We start from the raw sequence: 19989 nt of genomic DNA, 5'->3' as shown, positions 1-19989 counted from the left end.
TCTAGCGTGATCCCACCACCAAACGCATTTCCCCTCACCTCCCCTTTCAGCACTCCGTAGGGACCGCTTCCTCCGCGACACCCTAGTCCACTCCTCTATCACCCCCAGCACCCCTTCCCCTTCGCCCGGCACCTTCCCGTGCAAGCGCAGGAGATGCAACACCTGCCCTTATACCTCCCCCCTTCCCACTGTCCAAACCCCAAACACCCCTTCCAGGTGAAACAGCGATTTACTTGTACTTCTTGCAATCTAGTATACTGTATTCGCTGCTCACGATGTGGTCTCCTCTACATTGGGGAGACCAAACGCAGATTGGGTGACCACTTTGCGGAACACCTCCGTTCAGTCCGTAAGGGGGACCCGGAGCTTCCGGTCGCCTGTCATTTTAATTCACCGCTCCATTCCCACTCGGACCTCACCGTCCTCGGCCTCTTGCATTGTTCCACGGAAGCTCAGCGTAAGCTCGAGGAACAGCACCTCATCTTCCGATTAGGCACTTTACAGCCTTCCGGACTCAATATCGAGTTCAACAATTTCAGATCATAACCTCGGCCCCTATTATATATATATTTTTTATCCACACTCTTTGACTGTCCCTTTTTTTCCCCTTCTCCCCCACATGGCAGCTGTCTTTCATTCTGCCAGCGCAATTCACACTTCATCTAGAGCCATCCTTTGTTTCTTAACCTGCCCCATTACCATCTCCTCTCGCCTTGAATATCTCTCAATGTCTCTTAACCTCTTCCGCCTTCCATCCTATCACAGACCTTCCCTTTTGGTCTTTCCTCCCCTCCCCCATTTCCCAGCCCCTACACTTGCTTAAAAATCTGTTCCATTTCCTGCTTTTTTCCAGTTCTGACGAAAGGTCATCGACCTGAAATGTTAACTCTGTTTCTCTCTCTCCACAGATGCTGCCTGACCTGCTGAGTTTCTCCAGCATTTTCTGTTTTTATACCAAAAACAACTAGGCTGCTGGACTCTTACACATTGAGCCATACAGACTAGTGAGGTCCCAAGTTTAATTCCAGGTCTGTGCTGAGTTAAGCTTGAGTGTTGGCCTAATCATGGAATCGCAGAAAGAGGCCATTCAGCCCATCGAGTCTGCGCCAACACTTTCGAAGAGTTGATCCCACTGCCCCATCCTTTCCCCATATCCCTGCAATTTTATTTTTCTCCTTCAAGTATTTATCCAATTCCCTTTTGAAGGCTATTATTGAATCTGTATCCACCTATCAGGCAGCGCAGTCCAAATCCTAACCACTCGTTGCGTAACAAGTTTTTCTTCATGTCGCCTAAGCAGAGGGATAAAAATAAACAGGAGGTTCCTGCAACTGGTCACTCTCCATGACCCCAGCTAGTTTGTGCGTGGTTGTGGGGAACGGTCCAGTGAGGGAAGGGTCGGGCTCGCTGCAACGGCCTCCGTGGTGGAATAGCCCGTGGAGGCTCGTTGATGAAGAGTGGGCAAGGTTATCAGAGGGCAGCTGACACCAGCAGACCCAGAGCCTAGTGAGAATCAGCACGTTCAGGGTTCAGGGGAGCAGGTGATAAAACTTGGGGGCGGGCGGGGTGGGGGGCGGCATACATAGAATTACATCGGATATACGGCACAGAAAGAGGCCATTCGGCCCAACCAGTCTATGCCGGCGTTTATGCTCCACTCGAGCCTCCTCCCGTCTTTCCTCATCTAACTCTATCAGCGTAACCCTCTATTCCCTTCTCCCTCATATGTTTGTCCAGCCTCCCCTTAAATGCATCGATACTATTCGCCTCAACCCCTCCCTGTGGTAGCGAGTTCCACATTCTCACCACTCTCCGGGTAAAGAAGTTTCTCCTGAATTCCTATTGGATTTCTTGGTGACTATCTTATATTGATGGCCTCTCGTTTTGCTCTTCCCCACAAGTGGAAACATTCTCTCTGTATCCACTCTATCAAAACCTTTCATAATTTTAAAGACCTCTATTAGGTCACCCCTCAGCCTTCTTTTTTCAAGAGAAAAGAGACCCAGCCTGTTCATCCTTTCCTGATATGTATACCCTCGCATTTCTGGTATCATCCTTGTAAATCTTCTCTGCACCCTCTCCAGTGCCTCTATATCCTTTTTATAATATGGTGACCAGAACTGTACGCAGTACTCCAAGTGTGATCTAACCAAGGTTCGATACAGGTTTAGCATAACTTCCCTACTTTTCAATTCTAGCCCTCTAGAAATTAACCCTAGTGCTTGGTTTGCTTTTTTTATGGCCTTGCTAACCTGTGTTGCAACTTTTAGTGATTTGTGTATTTGTACTCCGAGATCCCTTTGTTCCTCTACCCCACCTAGACTCGCACCCTCCAAGTGATGTGACCTCCCTATTCTTCCTACCAAAATGTAATACCTCACATTTATCTGTGTTGAACTTCATTTGCCCATTCTGCAAGTTTATTATTGTCCTCCTGTAACTTGTTGCAGTCCTCCTCAGTATTGATTATTCCCCCCCAATTTGGTGTCATCCGCAAATTTAGAAATTGTGTTTTTGATTCCAAAGTCTAAATCGTTAATATAAATTGTGAACAGCAGTGGTCCCAGCACTGATCCTTGTGGAACACCACTACCCACCTTCTGCCACTGTGAATAGCTACCCTTTACTCCCACTCTCTGCTTTCTGTCCTGAAGCCAGCCAGCAATCCATTCTGCTACTTGTCCCCTGACTCTGCATCCTCTGACCTTGTTCATCAGTCTATTATGGGGTACCTTATCGAAGGCCTTTTGAAAATCCAGATAAATTACATCTACTGCATTACCCTTGTCTACTCTCTCTGTTACCTCTTCAAAAAATTCAATAAGGTTGGTCAAGCAAGACTTTCCTTTTTGAAATCCATGTTGACTATTCATTGTTATCTTTTTGGTTTCTAGATGTTCTTCTACTTTCTCCTTTAGTAGGGATTCCATTATTTTTCCTACCACCGATGTTAAGCTGACTGGTCTATAATTCCCTGGACATGTTCTATCCCCCTTCTTAAATATCGGTATTACGTTAGCTATCCGCCAGTCCTCTGGCACTACACCTTTTTCTAACGAATTATTAAATATGTGTAGTAATGACTCAAGGGTGTCTTATACACAATTGATAAAGTTGATCGGTTAATCAATGCTCAATAAAACTGATATAGTGCCAGTTTTGCCAATGTTCTCCCATATTCCCCCCTCTGCCCCTGACGACACTGACTCTTGCCTCGGGAGGACACAGACACCAGAAGCCCTTGGCCAAGTGACCGTACTCCATGTCTGAACCTAGACGGTAAAGTGCTGGCAAGGGCTATTGCACCATGGAGGGCATCGCAACTGGACTTCTTGACAGGCACACTTCCCAGCAGGGGAACACTGGATAGCAGGGGATCTAATCGTGGCATCGTGGAACAGTACAGCACAGAAGGAGGCCATTCAGCCCATCAGGTGGTTGCTGGCTCTTTCAGAAGAGCAACCCAGTTAGTCCCACCCCTCCGCTCTTTCCCCATATCCCTGCAATTTTCAAGTATTTATCCGACTCCCTTTTGCAGGCTCCTATTGAAGCTGTATCCGCCACCCTATCAGGCATTCCAAATCCTAACCACCCACTCACTGGGAGCCAGGGGCACTGAGATCAATCATTAACACCCCCACCCCTCCAAATGTTGTCCTGGATTGAGATTCAGCAATGCATACCATGCACACAGGCTGCTGAGGGATAGTTGGGGAGTGATTGCATCGGCGTGGCTCCGGAAATTCGGCAGAAGGCCCCAATTTCAGGCTAAAGGGGGGGGGGGAGGGTCTACGCCGAAATTACGGCAGCGATTCCACCATCCACCCGCCCCACGGCCATTCTTAAAGGGGCCGCCACCCCAACCCGCTTCCCAAACGCCGCGAAAAAAGACACATTTGGGGGCCGGCAGAGAAGGTTTGACGAGAGATGCGAGCGGGTGGCGCAGCAAAGACTCCGGGCCGGGGAGGAAACCAAACGCGAAAGGTGGATTTCGGAAACTCACGCTCTTAAAGGAGCCGCTCCGACTGGCGCAGGAAGCGTCGGGGTTGCGCCAGCTGCTGCCTTGACTGTGCCTTTAAAAACTCCGTCGCGGACCATTAACAAGGGGTCATCAGGTTGTGGGGGAGACAAAACTCCGATTATTATTAAACCACCAAGTTTGACAGCAAAGTTTAGCGTCAAGGGGGGAATCCTCCCGACCTGCACAGTGACGCAATCCTCTGTCGTCATCGGGTTGTGACGTCACGCAGCCTCTTCCTTCTTTTGTCACATTAAATAGTTGCACAAACAATTCACTCGACAGCCTGGTGGAGATAACTCTTTGCAAACTCTTCCCCCCCCCACTCCTTAAAACAGGAGCTCAACTCACCCCCTCCCCCGCAAGCAGGGTTGCCCCTTTAACTCATTATTGTGTCATTTTACTCCTAATTATTAATAACTGTATGAAGCATTTAGGGTTTTTGCCTTTACCTGGCCTCCAGCGTCCTCACCTTGCCACGCGCCCCAATATCCACATGCTCAATAAATTGCCATGCGTCGCTTTTTTAAGAAAAACCTCTTTTTTTTCAATGTCCGCCCGCGGAACGGCTAATCAAGACATCTCTCGCCGGCTGATTAATGATATGCTGAGTAGGAGGGGGCTGATGTCATCGGGGGCAGGTCACAATGTAAAAGTTATTTCTGGGTTTTTCTTGCTGATTTTTTTTTCTCTCCTCCTCCTGCAGTGCTCGTCTCCTCTCTCTCCCCCCACCCCCCCCGCCACCCTCCTTGCCCCCGCAGGGGTACGGTTCCGTACGGTCAGCCTCCGCCCCGAGTATCGACAGGGTGTACAACTGTGGAGGGCGTTGCGTCCCAACCTGATTGTGATTTTGGCTGACATTCGGACACGTGGCCTCTTGCGACGGGAGTCACCGTCCTCTCTCCGCCATCACCCAACTCAGCTCATCTGCGCCTGAAACCCTCATCCATGCCTTTGTTACCTCTTAGACTTGACCTCTCCCTCCTCCTCTAAGCCGCTCCTTAAAGCCTACCTCGTCGACCAAGTTTCCGGTCACCTGTCCTAATGGCCCAGAAATTCGGGTCGGGGGCTTCCCGCGGGTGCAAGCCTCCGACCTGCACTTACCTAGCGCGCCGGCCGTTGAGCTGTGGACCCCCGTGGAATTCCGATCCTGGGCCTGCTCCAACTGCCGGCGCGCAGTGCTTGCGTATCCCAGGGGCGCAGTTAGTTCGAAGCGTCCCCTGGGATCACGTGGGCCATGGAGAGCCAATGGTAGCAGGGAATGCTTCATTCATAAATTTGACAGGAAGAGTTGTCAAACCTATAAATACTATAAGCCCCAAAACATCACGAAAACCTCAAATAAATTAAAAAAACATCACATTTTAAAATAACTATAAATTACATGAAATAACTTTTAAACAATAATTTAAATTTTTGAAAAAGTTAATTACATTTTCTAACAGGGCTAAAAATAAACTTACCTTTCTTTAAAGCATTTAAAAATAATAAACCTGTGGAAAAAATGTTTTAATTTAAATTAATTCACCACTTACCTTGTTAAAAGCAGGCCTTGCGCCTGCTTTTTAAAAGTGTAACTCCTGGAGACTTAACCTCCCGGAGAACGCTGCAAAAAAACCGTAAGTTCCAGGCGTACGCGCTGCCTCTCCGGCGCACACGTTCGACCTGTGAACCCCTTTGTTCAGGGGAATGGAAGTTCCGGTTTCCCGCACATGCGCAGTGCATGCCCGAAACCGGCACTTCCATTGGGCCTACGCGTGAGTACCCCGTGCGTACTCACCCGTGGAGACCCGAATTTCTGGGCCATTATCTCTTTATGTGGCTCGGTGTCAAATCTTTGTTTGACAATCGCTCCTGTGAAGCCCCTTGGGATGTTTTAGTACTTTAAAGGCGCTATGAGAAAGAAAGAAAGACTTGCATTTATATAGCGCCTTTTATGACCACTGGATGTCCCGAAGTACTTTTTGAAGTGTAGTCACTGCTGTAATGTAGGAAAAGCAGCCGCCAATTTGCACACAGCAAGCTCCCACAAACAGCAATGTGATAATGACCAGATCATCTGTTTTTAGTGATGTTGATTGAGGGATAAATATTGGCCCCAGGACATCCGGGGAGAACTCCCCGGCTCTTCTTCTTTGAAATAGTGCCGCGGGATCTTTTACGTCTGAGAGAGCAGATGGGGCCTCGATTTTAACGTCTCACCCGAAAGTCGGCACCTCCGACAGGGCGGCACTCCCTCAGCACTGCATTGCGGGTGTCAGCCTGGATTTTGTGCTCAGGTCTCCGGAGTGGTTATAAATGCAAGTTGCTGTTGTGATCAGATAACTCTGGCAGACTCGAACTTTGCCCCCCCCCGCCACCACTCTTATCCGAGCCCCCACCCCACCACCACAGCCGACCACCCTAACCCAGGGTGCTGACACCAGTCATGGAGCCCTCTTACAGCTAAGATTAAATTAACTTAGCGCAGACTGGGGATTGAATCCTGCCATATTAATGCGACGTTTGCCTCACAACACACTTCCTCTATCACGGGCTGAGCTATTCAACAACAACTTGCATTTCTATAGCGCCTTTAATGTAGTAAAGCGTTCCCAAGGTGCTTCACAGGAGCGATTATCAAATAAAATTTGACACCGAGCCACATAAGGAGATATTAGGACAGAGGACCAAAAGCTGAGTCCAAGAGATAGGTTTTAGGAGTGTCTTAAAGGAGGAGAGCGAGGTGGAGAATTCCAGAGCTTTGGGGCCCAGGCAGCTGAAGGCACGGCCGCCAATGGTGGAGCGATGAAAATCGGGAATGCGCAAGAGGCCTGAATTGGTGGAGCGCAGGGAGCTCGGAGGGTTGTGGGGCTGGAGGAGGTTACAGAGATAGGGAGGGAGGCGAGGCCAAGGAGGGATTTGGAAACATTTTGAAATCAAGGAGTTGCTTAAAGGGGAGCTAATGTAGGTTGAGGGATAAATATTGGCCCCAGGACACTGGAGAGAATTCCCCTGCTGTTCTTCGAAATAGTGCCATGGAATCTTTTACGAAGAATACTTAGGGATACTTGCCTTTATTAGCCGAGGGAGGTTATGCTTGAAATGTATAAAACACTAGTTAGGCCACAGCTAGAATACTGCGTGCAGTTCTGGTCACCACATTACAGGAAGGATGTGATTGCACTGGAGAGGGTGCAGAGGAGATTTACGAGGATGTTGCCTGGGCTGGGGAATTTTAGCTATGAGGTAAGATTGGATAGGCTGGGGTTGTTTTCTTTGGAACAGAGGAGGCTGAGGGGAGACCGAATTGAGGTGTATAAAATTATGAGGGGACCTAGATAGAGTGGATAGGAAGGACCTATTTCCCTTAGCAGAGAGGTCCATAACCAGGGGGCATAGATTTAAAGTAATTGGTAGAAGGATTAGAGGGGAGTTGAGGAGAACTTTCTTCACCCAGAGGGTGGTGGGGGTCTGAAACTCACTGCCTGAAAGGGTGGTAGAGGCAGAAACCCTCATCACATTTAAAAAGTACTTGGATATGCACTTGAAGTGCCATAACCCACAGGGCTACGGACCAAGAGCTGGAAAGTGGGATTAGGCTGGAGAGCTTTGTCGGCCGGCACAGACAGGATGGGCCGAATGGCCTCCTTCTGTGCCGTAAATTTCTCTGATTCTATGATTCTCAGCATTTCACCATATCTATTACTGTCTTGGAATAGAGAGTCACATATCCAAATTTTCAGATGACACAGTGAGTTGTGGAGCTGGGAGCAGAAAGTTACAAAAAGAAACAGACGGACTAAGTGAGTGGGCCGAACTATGGCAGAAGGGGCTTTAGGTGAGGATATCCACTTTGGCCACCGAGAAAGACTGAAAGAAGCTGAAACATTTTCTTAATGGTGGGAGACCAGGAGCTGTGGAGAAGCAAAGGGAATTGGGTCTCCAGGTAAACAAATCACTAAAACTACGACAATACAATAGCAAAATACTGCGGATGCTGGAAATAACAACAAAAAATGCTGGAAATACTCAGCAGGCCAGGCAGCATCTGTGGAGAGAGAAACAGAGTTAACGTTTCAGGTCTGGGACCCTTCATCAGAACTGGAAAAGAGTTAGGGATGTAACAGGTTATAAGCAGGTGCAGAGGCAGGGGATGTGGTGGTGGGGGGGGGGGGGTGCGGAAGGGGAGGAAGCAAGCAAAGGGATAGTCTGTGCTAGGGTGGGAGGGAGGAGAGATTAAATGTTGCAAATGGGGAGGATGGCAGAATCATCAACAGCGGCCGCCTGAAAAAATTATCTGAAATTGTTGAACTCAATGTTGAGTCCAGAAGGCTGTAAAGTGCCTAATCGAAAGATGAGGTGCTGTTCCTCGTGCTTGCGTTGAGCTTCATTGGAACAGTGTAAGAGGCCGAGGACAGGGAGGTCAGAGTGGGAGTGGAGCGGTGAATTCAAGTGACAGGTGACCGGAAGCTCGGGGTCACCCTTACGGACTGAACGGAGGTGTTCCGCAAAGTGGTCACCCAATCTGCGTTTGGTCTCCTCAATGTAGAGGAGACCGCATCGTGAGCAGCGAATACAGTATATTAAATTGCAAGAAGTACAAGTAAATCACTGTTTCACCTGGAAGGGGTATTTGGGGCCCTGGATAGTGAGAAGGGAGGAGGTAAAAGGGCAGGTGTTGCATCTCCTGCGCTTGCATGGGAAGGTGCCGGGCGAAGGGGAAGGGGTGTTGGGGGTGATAGAGGAGTGGACCAGGGTGTCGCGGAGGGAGTGGTCCCTTCGGAATGCTGAAAGGGGAGGGGAGGGGAGGATGTGTTTGGTGGTGGGATCACGTTGGAGGTGGCGGAAATGGCGGAGGATGATCCGTCAAATGTGGAAGCTGATGGGGTGAAAGGTGAGGACAAGGGGAACCCTATCGTGGTTCCGGGAGGGTGAAGGGGCGAGAGCAGAAGTGCGGGAAATGGAACGGACACGGTCGAGGGCCATGCCAACCACAGTAGAGGGGAATCCTCGGTTGAGGAAAAAGGAAGACATATCGGAAGCACTGGTATGGAAGGTGACATCGTCAGAACAGATGCGGCGGAGACGGAGAAACTGGGAGAATGGAATAGAGCCCTTACAGGAAGCGGGGTGGGAGGAAGTGTAGTCCAGGTAGCTGTGGGAGCTGGGCAATCTTGAGTTAGATGAAGAACTTGAAAATTAATCCTACAGAATCTCAGAAGAAGTCGGGCTTGTTACAGTTTTCGTCAGGTGTTAATAAACATTGATAATCCATCAGAGGGATAGAAATTCCCTCTCACTTTTTAAAAATTTAATATGAATTCACAGTTTTTCTTTTTACATCTGCGATATCCATCCCCCCACTCGGGTTGTTTACGTTATGCAGTTCAGGGTCCATGGCGCACGACTAGTTAAAATCCTTAGCTGCCCGCTTCACTCTTACGTGGGTGTGGGTGTCGTGAGGACGGCTATTTCGTATTTTAACAGAGGTGACATTGAGAAACTTGCCAAACTCCTCCCTTCACCAGCAGATGGTGCTGCTCACCAACTCATGCATTTGGGACTGTTCAAACAGAACTAAACTAGTCATAAACATTTCCCACCTGTACCTGATCTCAGACGGGAATCGAATCGAGGGGTTCGGGGAGTTTATATATAGAATAACAGATACCCGGTTGTGAACTACAGGCTGGAATCTAATCGAGGGGTTCAGGGAGTTTATATATAGAATAACAGATACCCAGGAGTGAGTTACAGGCTGGAATCTAATCGAGGGGTTTGGGGGGTTTATATATAGAAATAACAGATACCCAGGAGTTAGTTACAGACTGGAATCTAATCGAGGGGTTCAGGGGGTTTATATATAGAATAACAGATACCCAGGAGTGAGTTACAGGCTGGAATCTAATCAAGGGGTTTGGGGGGTTTCATATATAGAATAACAGATAGCCAGGAGTGAGTTACAGGCTGGAATCTAATCGAGGGGTTCAGGGGGTTTATACATGGAATAACAGATACCCGGGAGTGAGTTACATGCTGGAATCTAATCGAGGGGTTTGGGGGGTTTATATATAGAATAACAGATACCCAGGAGTGAGTTACAGGCTGGAATCTAATCGAGGGGTTTGGGGGGTTTATATATAGAATAACAGATACCTGGGAGTGAGTTACAGGCTGGAATCTAATCGAGGGGTTCGTGGTGGTCTATATAGAATAACAGATACCCGGGAGTGAGTTACAGGTTGGAATCTAATCGAGGGGTTTGGGGGGTTTATATATAGAATAACAGATACCCGGGAGTGAGTTACAGGTTGGAATCTAATCGAGGGGTTCGGGTGGTTTATATATAGAATAACAGATACCCGGGAGTGAGTTACAGGCTGGAATCTAATCGAGGGGTTCGGGTGGTTTATATATAGAATAACAGATACCCAGGAGTGAGTTACAGGCTGGCATCTAATCGAGGAGTTCGGGGGGAGGGTTTTATATATGGAATAACAGATACCCGGAAGTGAGTTACAGGCTGGAATCTAATCGAGGGGTTCGGAGATGAGGGATGTAACGTCCGTGTGTAATTGAGACACGGACTGCAGAAGTTGGTTATAACAGGTGTTTACTGAATGGAGACAAAACTGGAACTACTATACAAAGTTACGGCACAGGCTTATATACAGGGGTGGTCACTACTGGTACTGCAGTATACAGGGGCTGCAGAATATAGTTCCTTCTTCAAGGTACATACACTACAATTCCTCTCCTTTTAGCTAAACAGTACATAACATTCGATTAATAATTAAATAACATATTTACAATTACAGTTGCTATATACATTAGCTGAAGTTAATCAATTATAAATTCAGTCTTTGAGGAGGCTTCCTGATTCTGTCCGGATAACGCCTCTTTGGGGTATCAGGTTCTTCTGGCAAAGTTGATTCGGGATCAACGTCGTTGTTTGGTTCGTCTGCTTCCAATATCACCGATTCTGAGGTAGATGCAATTGGTACTTTGGTTTCATCACCAGGTGTATAGGATCGTGGCGTAGATTTGACGTTTTCCAGTGACTCTAGAATCTGGTCAGCATGGCGTCTTACAATGCTCTCTCCAACGTCCACGGTATACATTAGAGGACCTTGCCGTGTGCAGATCGTTCCTGGCTGCCATTTCTCTGTGCGGTAGTCCCGGGCCAAAACTGGTTGACCTATCTTGAAACTCCTGGTTGGCCTTTCATTCATATTCTGAAACTGCCTGTTCTCCACATCTCTTCTGATGTTTGGCTTAACCAAATCCAAGCGGCATCTTAGTCTTCGATTGAAGAACATCATGGCTGGAGTTTGGTTGGTAACCGCATGTGTCGCATTCCGGTAGGCAAACAAGAAGTTATCCACCTTATGTTGTAGGGGTATGTCTTCATTACACATTGCCTTGATAGCCTTCTTGAATGTTTGAACGATCCTCTCAGCCAATCCATTGGTGGCTGGATGATATGGGGCGGATGTGTAATGCTTAACACCATTGTTCTTTAAGAACCTCCGGAACTCTTCAGACACAAACTGTGGTCCATTGTCAGAGCGAATCTGTTCAGGCAGCCCATTTCTGGCGAATATGGTTCGTAAGACTGTGATAGTATTTTCTGTGGTGGTTGAGGACATTTTTATTACCTCTGGCCACTTTGAATGTGCATCCACCGCAATTAAAAACATCGAGTCCATAAATGGACCAGCAAAATCAATGTGCACCCTGATGCGCCATCAATTACTCAAAAGACTGAGGTTGAGCGAGTAACAATCAGGCTTTTATTAACTAAAGAATGAAGGTCTTGTCTCGAGTGGTCGACCCGTCCAGAATACTAAGGGACTGGGAGGTAGTCACTTATATACCTGGAATAGTGGGAGGAGTCAGCCGAGGCATGTCCAGACCTGTACCTAGTGGAATACACATACAGACACAGACAGGTATGACAGTGGTTTACCACACACCCTTTGCCATGGAGATGAGGGCCACTCCCATGGATGTAGAGGGGCTTGTGGTGGGGCGTTTTGGACCATCTGGCATCCTGTACAGCTCTTGGTCATCTCTTCGATTTCTCTATCGATTCCCACCACCACACAAACGCTCTGGCTAAGTTTTTCATTTTTACCCCTCCCAGATGACCCTCATGAAGCTCATTGAGCACTCTATCCTTCAATTTGGGTGGAATTACTACTCTGGATCCACACATCAAGGTTCCTCGGCACACTGACAGCTGTTCTCTTCTCGGCGAGAATGCTGGCAACAGTGGTTCACCATGTGCTGGCCATCCCTTCACCGTTAAATCATAGACCCTGGAGAGTGTCGGGTCATTTCGTGTTTCCTTTTCTATGTTTGCATTCGTCACAGGTAGACATTCGACTATGGTCGAGTGGAATATCTCCACAGGATCCACTGCAGGTGCTTCTTCCACCATCGGCAACGGTAGGCGCGACAATCCATCAGCATTCCCACGCTGTTTAGTCCCTTTGTACTCGATCTTATATTGGTGTGCCCCTAGGAAAAGGGACCACCTCTGTAGCCGTTGTGCTGTCATTATCGGGACGCCCTTCTTAGGGTTGAAAATGGAGACAAGAGGTTGATGATCAGTTAGTAGAGTAAATTTCTGTCCGTGCAGGTAGTGATTGAACTTCTTCACCCCCCACACCAGGCTGAGGGCCTCTCTGTCAATCTGGGTGTAGTTACGCTCGGCTGCAGTTAACGAGCGTGATGCAAAAGCTATCGGCCTCTCTGAACCATCAAGGGATTTATGTGACAGTACCGCTCCAACGCTGTAGGGAGACGCATCACACGCCAGTCTTATCGGTAGTGATAGGTTGTAGTGAGCCAATACTTCTCTTGAAGTGATCAGGCCTTTACACTTCTGAAAGGCCCGCTTACATTCATCGCTCCATTTCCATGCTACTCCAGTTTGTAGCAGGGCGTTCAGTGGGTGCAGAATTGTGGACAAATTCGGCAAAAACTTATGGTAGTAATTCACCAATCCGAGGAATGACCTCAGTTGCGACACATTTTCAGGTGCTGGAGCCTTAACTACCGCTTCAATTTTGTCAGGGGACTTATGTAACCCCTCTTCATCAATCACGTGGCCACAATACGATATTTGTTTCTTAAAAAACTCGCACTTGGAGCGATTGGCTTGTAGCCCATGTTCTCTTAGTCTAGTGAGCACCTGCTCTAGGTTGGCAAGGTGTTCACTGTCATTTTCACCTGTCACTAGGATGTCGTCCAAGTAGCACTGAGTCCCTGGAATCCCTTGCAGGACTTGTTCCATCGCTCTTTGCCATATAGCCGGAGCTGATGCAACTCCGAATACCAGTCGATTATACTGGTAAAGACCTTTGTGAGTGTTTATCGTGAGATATTTCCTAAAGGATTCTTCAACCTCTATCTGCAAATATGCTTGCGCTAGGTCAATTTTTGTAAAACGTTTCCCTCCAGATAGTGAGGCGAAAATATCTTCTATCCTCGGAAGAGGATACTGTACTGTGTGAAGGACTGGGTTCACAGTCACCTTGAAGTCCCCACAGATGCGAACCTTCCTTGGCTCCTCAGACTTATTGTTTAACGTTTTCTTCATGACAGGAACGATGGGTGTCGTCCACTCGCTCCAGTCTACCTTAGTTAACACGCCTGCATTCTCCAGATTCTCCAGCTCTGCCTCGACGGCTGGGCGAATTGCATACAGTACCGGTCTTGCTTTGAAAAACTTGGGAATTGCATTCTCTTCTATTTTTATCGAGGCGGTTACGCCTTTAAGAGTTCCCAGTTCTTGTTGAAATACCTCTTTAGCGTTAGCCAAGATTTCTGACAATCGTCCAGGTGTGACGTCGTCATCCTTTTTACCAGCCACAGTCAGTGCCTGAATGGAGTGCCAGTCTAAACTTATCTTTCTGATCCATTCACGTCCCAATAATGGTGGTCCACCATCTTGCAGTATGTACAGATACAATTTCTGTATTTCCTTGCTGTTGTATTCGACAGGCACCCTTATTTTCCCTCTGGGGTATACTTTCTGCCCCGTATATGTCTTCAAGACAATGGATGTGTCTTTCAAGGGTATGTGTGAGAATAGCCGCTCGTAGTCTCGTCGATTCATGACGGTCAGGGCTGATCCTGTATCCAATTCCATTTTGACTTGGGACCCTGCTATCGTGAGGGTGACCCACATGGTTCGGTGATCCTCTTTTGCGATTACGTTGTGAAGTTTGAGACAGCTTAGTCTCTTGTTCCCGGATTCACTATCGCTCTTCTGGTCTTCGGAACTACTGTCCGTCATCTTTTGTACTTTCCTGTACTGTTCCTTAGTAGCCTTTTTGTTGTCGTTAGTCTTCTTCCCAGACCTGCAAACTCGTGCAATGTGTCCCATCTTTCCACATTGCCTGCATGTTTTGTCCTTGGACCAGCAGTCCTTCTGGTCATGGGTTGTTCTGCCGCAGCGATAACATTTTTCAAATCCCCGTGTCATTTCATAGGTGCCGTATTCCTGTGGCTTTTGCTGTATTTCCGCAGCTCCCCTTGCTGCTGCTTCGTACGATACTGCCACGCTGAAAGCCTTATCTAGCGTCAGCTCTTTCTCTGAGAGTAACCTCTTCTGGTTTCCTTCACTCAGGAGTCCACAGACAAATTTGTCCCGTAGGGTATCTGCCAGTCCTGCTCCGAACTGGCAGTGCTTTGATAGTTTGTGTAGTTCCGTAAGGTAATCAGCATTGCTCTCATCTTTATGCTGATTTCTCTTGTGGAATTTAAATCTTTCTGCTATCAGCAGCGGTGTAGGATTTAGGTGTTCCTGTAGGATATCAACAATTTCATTAAAACTCTTCTCCATCGGTTTGACTGGAGTGATCAGGTTCCGCAATAGGCCGTACGTTCTTGCGCCCATTAAGTTTAGTAGTACCGATGCCTTTTTCTCATCAGCTACTTCATTTGCCTTGCAATATACTTCGACTCTTTCCACATACGTGGTCCAGTCTTCTATTGCATTATCGAAGGCTGTGATATTGCCAGTCTTCGGCATCTTGGAGATCTAAGATGGCGCCTTCCGCGCTTTGCCTTCTTCCCCGATTGAACAAAATGGCGCCTCCCGCGCTTTGCCTTCTTCCCCGCTGGATTAAGATGGCGCCTCCCGCACTTTCTGTCTTTTCCGCTGCTGCCAGCGCTGTTGCTGGCGTTTTTATGCCTTGATGGCGACGCCCTATGGTCTTCGTGCATTTCCCCCCGCGCTGCTGCCAACGCCGCTCTCCGCGGTCCCCGTGGCAAACTGCAGCTCCTCGCGGCTTTCTGCGCTTCTAATTTCTTTTATTTTAATTACTGTTCCCGTCATCAGAGCAGACCCTATGGGACACTTTCCTCCCTCTTCTCGGGTCTGTACGCTGCCCGGCTTCATAGCACCTGTGTGCTCCACCCTCTCTCTCTCTCTCCTCTTCCCGACAATGCTGCTCGGCCCCGTTGAAAAGCCACCCGATCGAGCTCTAGCCCGCTGCAGCCCAGGAAGGATCAGTGTACTACCTGCCACCAGCCCGATTAGCTGGAACACCATAGACTGGATAACTAAGCCCAGCTCTCGACAGCCTCTCCTGCAAATCTTTGAATTCGATGAATCAGAGGGCGGTTGCCCACGGTTGACGCCCGTTTCTTCTGTTTGTTTTTTTTTCTTTTTGGATTTCTTCCTTCTGGCCTCGACCTCTAACAACTTCGCTTCAGGGATGGATCCCCGTGAGGTGGTGCAGAACTGTAAGTAAGTTCGGATCTGTTCGTCGCCAATGTAATGTCCGTGTGTAATTGAGACACGGACTGCAGAAGTTGGTTATAACAGGTGTTTACTGAATGGAGACAAAACTGGAACCACTATACAAGTTACTACACAGGCTTATATACAGGGGTGGTCACTACTGGTACTGCAGTATACAGGGGCTGCAGAATATAGTTCCTTCTTCAAGGTACATACACTACAAGGGACTTCAGTTATGTGGAGGGACTAGAGAAGCTGGGTTTGTTCTCCTTTGAGCAGAGAAGGTTAGGGGGAGATTTAATAGAGGTGTTCAAAATGACAATGGGTTTTGATAGAGTAGAGAGGGAGAAATTGTTTCCAGAGGACACAGATTGAAGATAATTGGCAAACGAACTAGGGTGGAGATGAGGAGATTTTTTTTTTACGCAGCGAGTTGTTGTGATCTGGAATGCGCTGCCTGAAAGGGCAGTGGAAGCAGATTCAATAATATTTTTCAACAACGTGTATTTATATAATGCTTTTAATGTAGTAAAACGTCCCAAGGCGCTTCACAGGAGCGATTATCAAGCAAAATTTGACACCGAGCCACAGAAGGAGATATTAAGGACAGATGACTAAAAGCCTGGTCAAAGAGGTGGGTTTTAAGGGGCGTCTTAAAGGAGGAGAGAGAGCTCAAGTCTAGAGGTAACAAAGGCATGGATGAGGGTTTCAGCAACAGATGAGCTGAGGCAAGGGCGGAGTTGGGCGATGTTACGGAGGTAGGCGGTCTTTGTGATGCAACGGATATATGGTTAGATGCTCATTTCAGGGTCAAATATGACACCAAGGTTGGGGTTCAGCCTCAGACATGGATGGAGTCGGTGGCTCGGGAGCGGAGTTTGTGGCGGGGACCGAAGACAACAGCTTCCGTCTTCCCAATATTTAGTTGGAGAAAATTTCTGCTCATCCAGAACTGGATGTCAGACAAGCTGTCTGACATTTTAGAGACAGTGGAGGGGTCGGCCATTGAGGGCTGAGATGAGGAGAAATGTCTTCACTCAGAAGGTGGTTAATCTTTGGAATTCTCTGCCCCAGAGGGCTGTGGAGGCTCAGTCGTTGAGTATATTCAAGACTGAGATTGATAGATTTTTGAATATGAAGGGGATCAAGGGATATGGGGATAGTACAGGAATGTGGAGTTGAGGTAGAAGATCAGCCATGATCTTATTGAATGGTGGAGCAGGCTCGAAGGGCCAATGGCCTATTTCTGCTCCTGGGGGAGAAATTGGGTGAGTAGCGCCACCTGTTAGCGCCTAAAGAGGCAGTCAGTGGCTGTAGCGCCACTGGCTGCGTCTCCGGCGATAGTAGGGGCGCTAATGGTGGCGTTAGGCATTAGTGCTGCGCCGCCACCGATGACGTCATCGGTGTGCGCAGCGCCCCATTCGTGCCCCGTTTGCGATATTTGGTAGCGAACGCCGCAGTTGCGCCGCTCGCTACCCGCGCCTGGTTCACGGGGCCTTACTGTGCTGGCAGCGTCGCAAGTTAAGGTGGAGGTGCGGGGCGGCCGCTTTTTCGGCGGCTGCCTGCCAGCACCTCCATCCCCGGCCTCCTAACCCCCCCCCCGCGGCATTGCCGGCTGTTTCCCGAGAGCCCGGCACTTCTCCTTGGTGCCGGGCTCATTTGCCGGCACTCGCAATCGGGGATCGCGCTGTTGCAGGCACCTCCCCCTTAACAATGGGAGGAAGGCCTGCAGTACTGCAGCGTGCCGTGCCGCAGCATGTGGCGCTGCGGCACGTTGCGCTGCAATAATCAGTTTCAGCGCCCTAAGAGGGACGTGGAGCGCCTCGAGCCTCGCCCCGTCTCCCTCGAGGGGCACTGAAACTGAATTTCTGGCGATCGGTATCACTCCGATCGCTGCGCTAAATCCTGCGCTCAGGCGACTTTTGCGCCACTTTGGCGCCCCAACCCAATTTCTAGGCCCCTATTTCTTATGTTCTTATGTTGAGGCAGGTGATGGTGAGGTACAGCTGGATTACATTAGCGTACATATGGAACCTGACGTGTTTTTGGATGATGTAACTGGAGCAGCAGCCAATGTTCCCTCTAATTTTTTATTGGGCCGCTGAGGGTGGGGGCAGTCGGACAATCTTTACCGTCTCCTGATAACCTACGAAGGGGTTCGATAGGGTAGACGTAGAGAAGATGTTTCCACTTGTGTGGGAGACCAGACCTAGGGGCTGTCAATGTAAGATAGTCACCAATAAATGCAATAGGGAATTCAGGAGAAACTTCTTTACCCAGATCTCATTGAAACTTATAAAATTCTAACAGGACTAGACAGTCTAGATGCAGGAAGGATGTTTCCGATGGCGGGGGAGTCCAGAACCAGGGGTCACAGTCTAAGGATAAGGGGTAAGCCATTTAGGACAGAGATGAGGAGGAATTTCTTCACCCAGAGAGTGGTGAACCTGTGGAATTCTCTACCACAAAAGGCAGTTGAGGCCAATTCATTAAATATATTCAAGGAGTTAGATATATTTCTTAAGGCTAAAGGGATCAAGGGATATGGGGAGAAAGCAGGGACAGGGTACTGAGTTTGGATGATCAGCCATGATCTCATTGAATGGCGGAGCAGGCTCGAGGGGCCGAATGGCCTACTCCTGCTCCTATCTTCTATGTTTCTATGTTTCAGAGAGTGGTGAGAATGTGGAACTCACTACCACAGGGAGTGGTTGAGGAAAATAGCTTTTAAGGGGAAGCTAGATAAACACATGAGGCAGAAAGGAAGAGAAGAATATGCTGATAGGGTGGGAAAAGGCTCACGTGGAGCATAAACTCCGGCATGGACCAGTTACATAATATTACAGCATAGAAAGAAAGAAAGACTTGCATTTATATAGCGCCTTTCACGACCACTGGACGTCTCAAAGCGCTTTACAACCAATGAAGTACTTTTGAAGTGTAGTCACTGTTGTAATGTGGGAAACACAGCAGCCAATTTGCGCACAGCAAGCTCCCACAAATATGATGATGACCAGATAATCTGTTTTTGTTATGTTGGTTGAGGGACAAATATTGGCCCCAGGACACTGGGGAGAACTCCCCGACTCTTCTTCGAAATAATGCAATGGGATCTTTTACATCCACCTGAGAGAGCAGACGGGGCCTGTGGTTTAACATCTCATCCAAAAGTCAGCACCTCCGACAGTGCGGCACTCCCTCAGCACTGCAGTGGGAGTGTCGGCCTAGCTTTATGTGCTCAAGTCCCAGGAGTGGGGACTCTTGAACCGACAACCTTCTGACTCAAAGAGGTGAGGGTGCTACCCACTGAACCACAGCTGACATCACAGAAAGAGGCCATTCAGCCCAACTGGTCTGTGTCGGTGTTTATGCTCCACTCTTGGGCCGAGTGGCCTGTTTCTGTGCTGTAATAATTCTATGTAACAATCCCAAAAGGCACTCCCTTAAACAAGCAAGGGAAATCCCCCAACAGTGGAGGCTCAAAGCAGCTCATTGCAGACTATTAAAGCTTTCGAAAAGGGAAACCTGACTCACACTGAGTGACTCATGCTCGATATTGTTAGACTGAACTTTGGTGAGGAAGGGCGGTGAGGGGGGGGTGGGGTGGTTTGGTGGGTGGATTGTGGAGATGTGAGAGAGAGACAGAGGGAACCTTCTCTTGCAATGAGTCATCATCACGAGGGAATTTCCTCACAGGCAGCCACATTGCCAGAAATAAACACACAGCAACAGGGACTGGGATCAGCCCTGCAAGACTGGGGAGTGATGGCGGGGGGGGGGCGGGGGGCGGGCAGGGGACAGAAACAAATTGAGAGACAGAGAGCCCCCTGCATTCAATCCAGGATCTGACTTACTGACCGCCACAGCGGGGCAGCAAAGTAGATCCCCGCGAGGCTTGGGTCACACCTGGTATTGCGCACTTAACCCCTTCAAGGATTCACACTCATTCTACATGAAGTCCCTCCCCCCAAACACCCCATTCCACTGACTCCACCCTCTTGCAAAAATCCAGGCTGACGCTCCCAGTGCAGTACTGAGGGAGCGCCGCACTGTCGGAGGTGCCGTCTTTCAGATGAGACGTTAAACCGAGGCCCCGTCTGCTCTCTCAGGTCTTCTTCTTATCATGTCCACGGACAGTCTATACATAGCCCAGCCAGAACTGGACACATTTTTGCGCCTTGTTGTTGGACTCGGCAAGATCTGCAACAGTGCAGGGTTCCTCTAACGATGG

Source organism: Somniosus microcephalus, chromosome 28, assembly GCF_052327205.1.
Source record: "Somniosus microcephalus isolate GS21.2 chromosome 28, FLI_Smic_1.0, whole genome shotgun sequence".
In the NCBI taxonomy this organism is placed as follows: domain Eukaryota; kingdom Metazoa; phylum Chordata; class Chondrichthyes; order Squaliformes; family Somniosidae; genus Somniosus; species Somniosus microcephalus.
Note: the sequence above shows the minus strand (reverse complement) of the source record.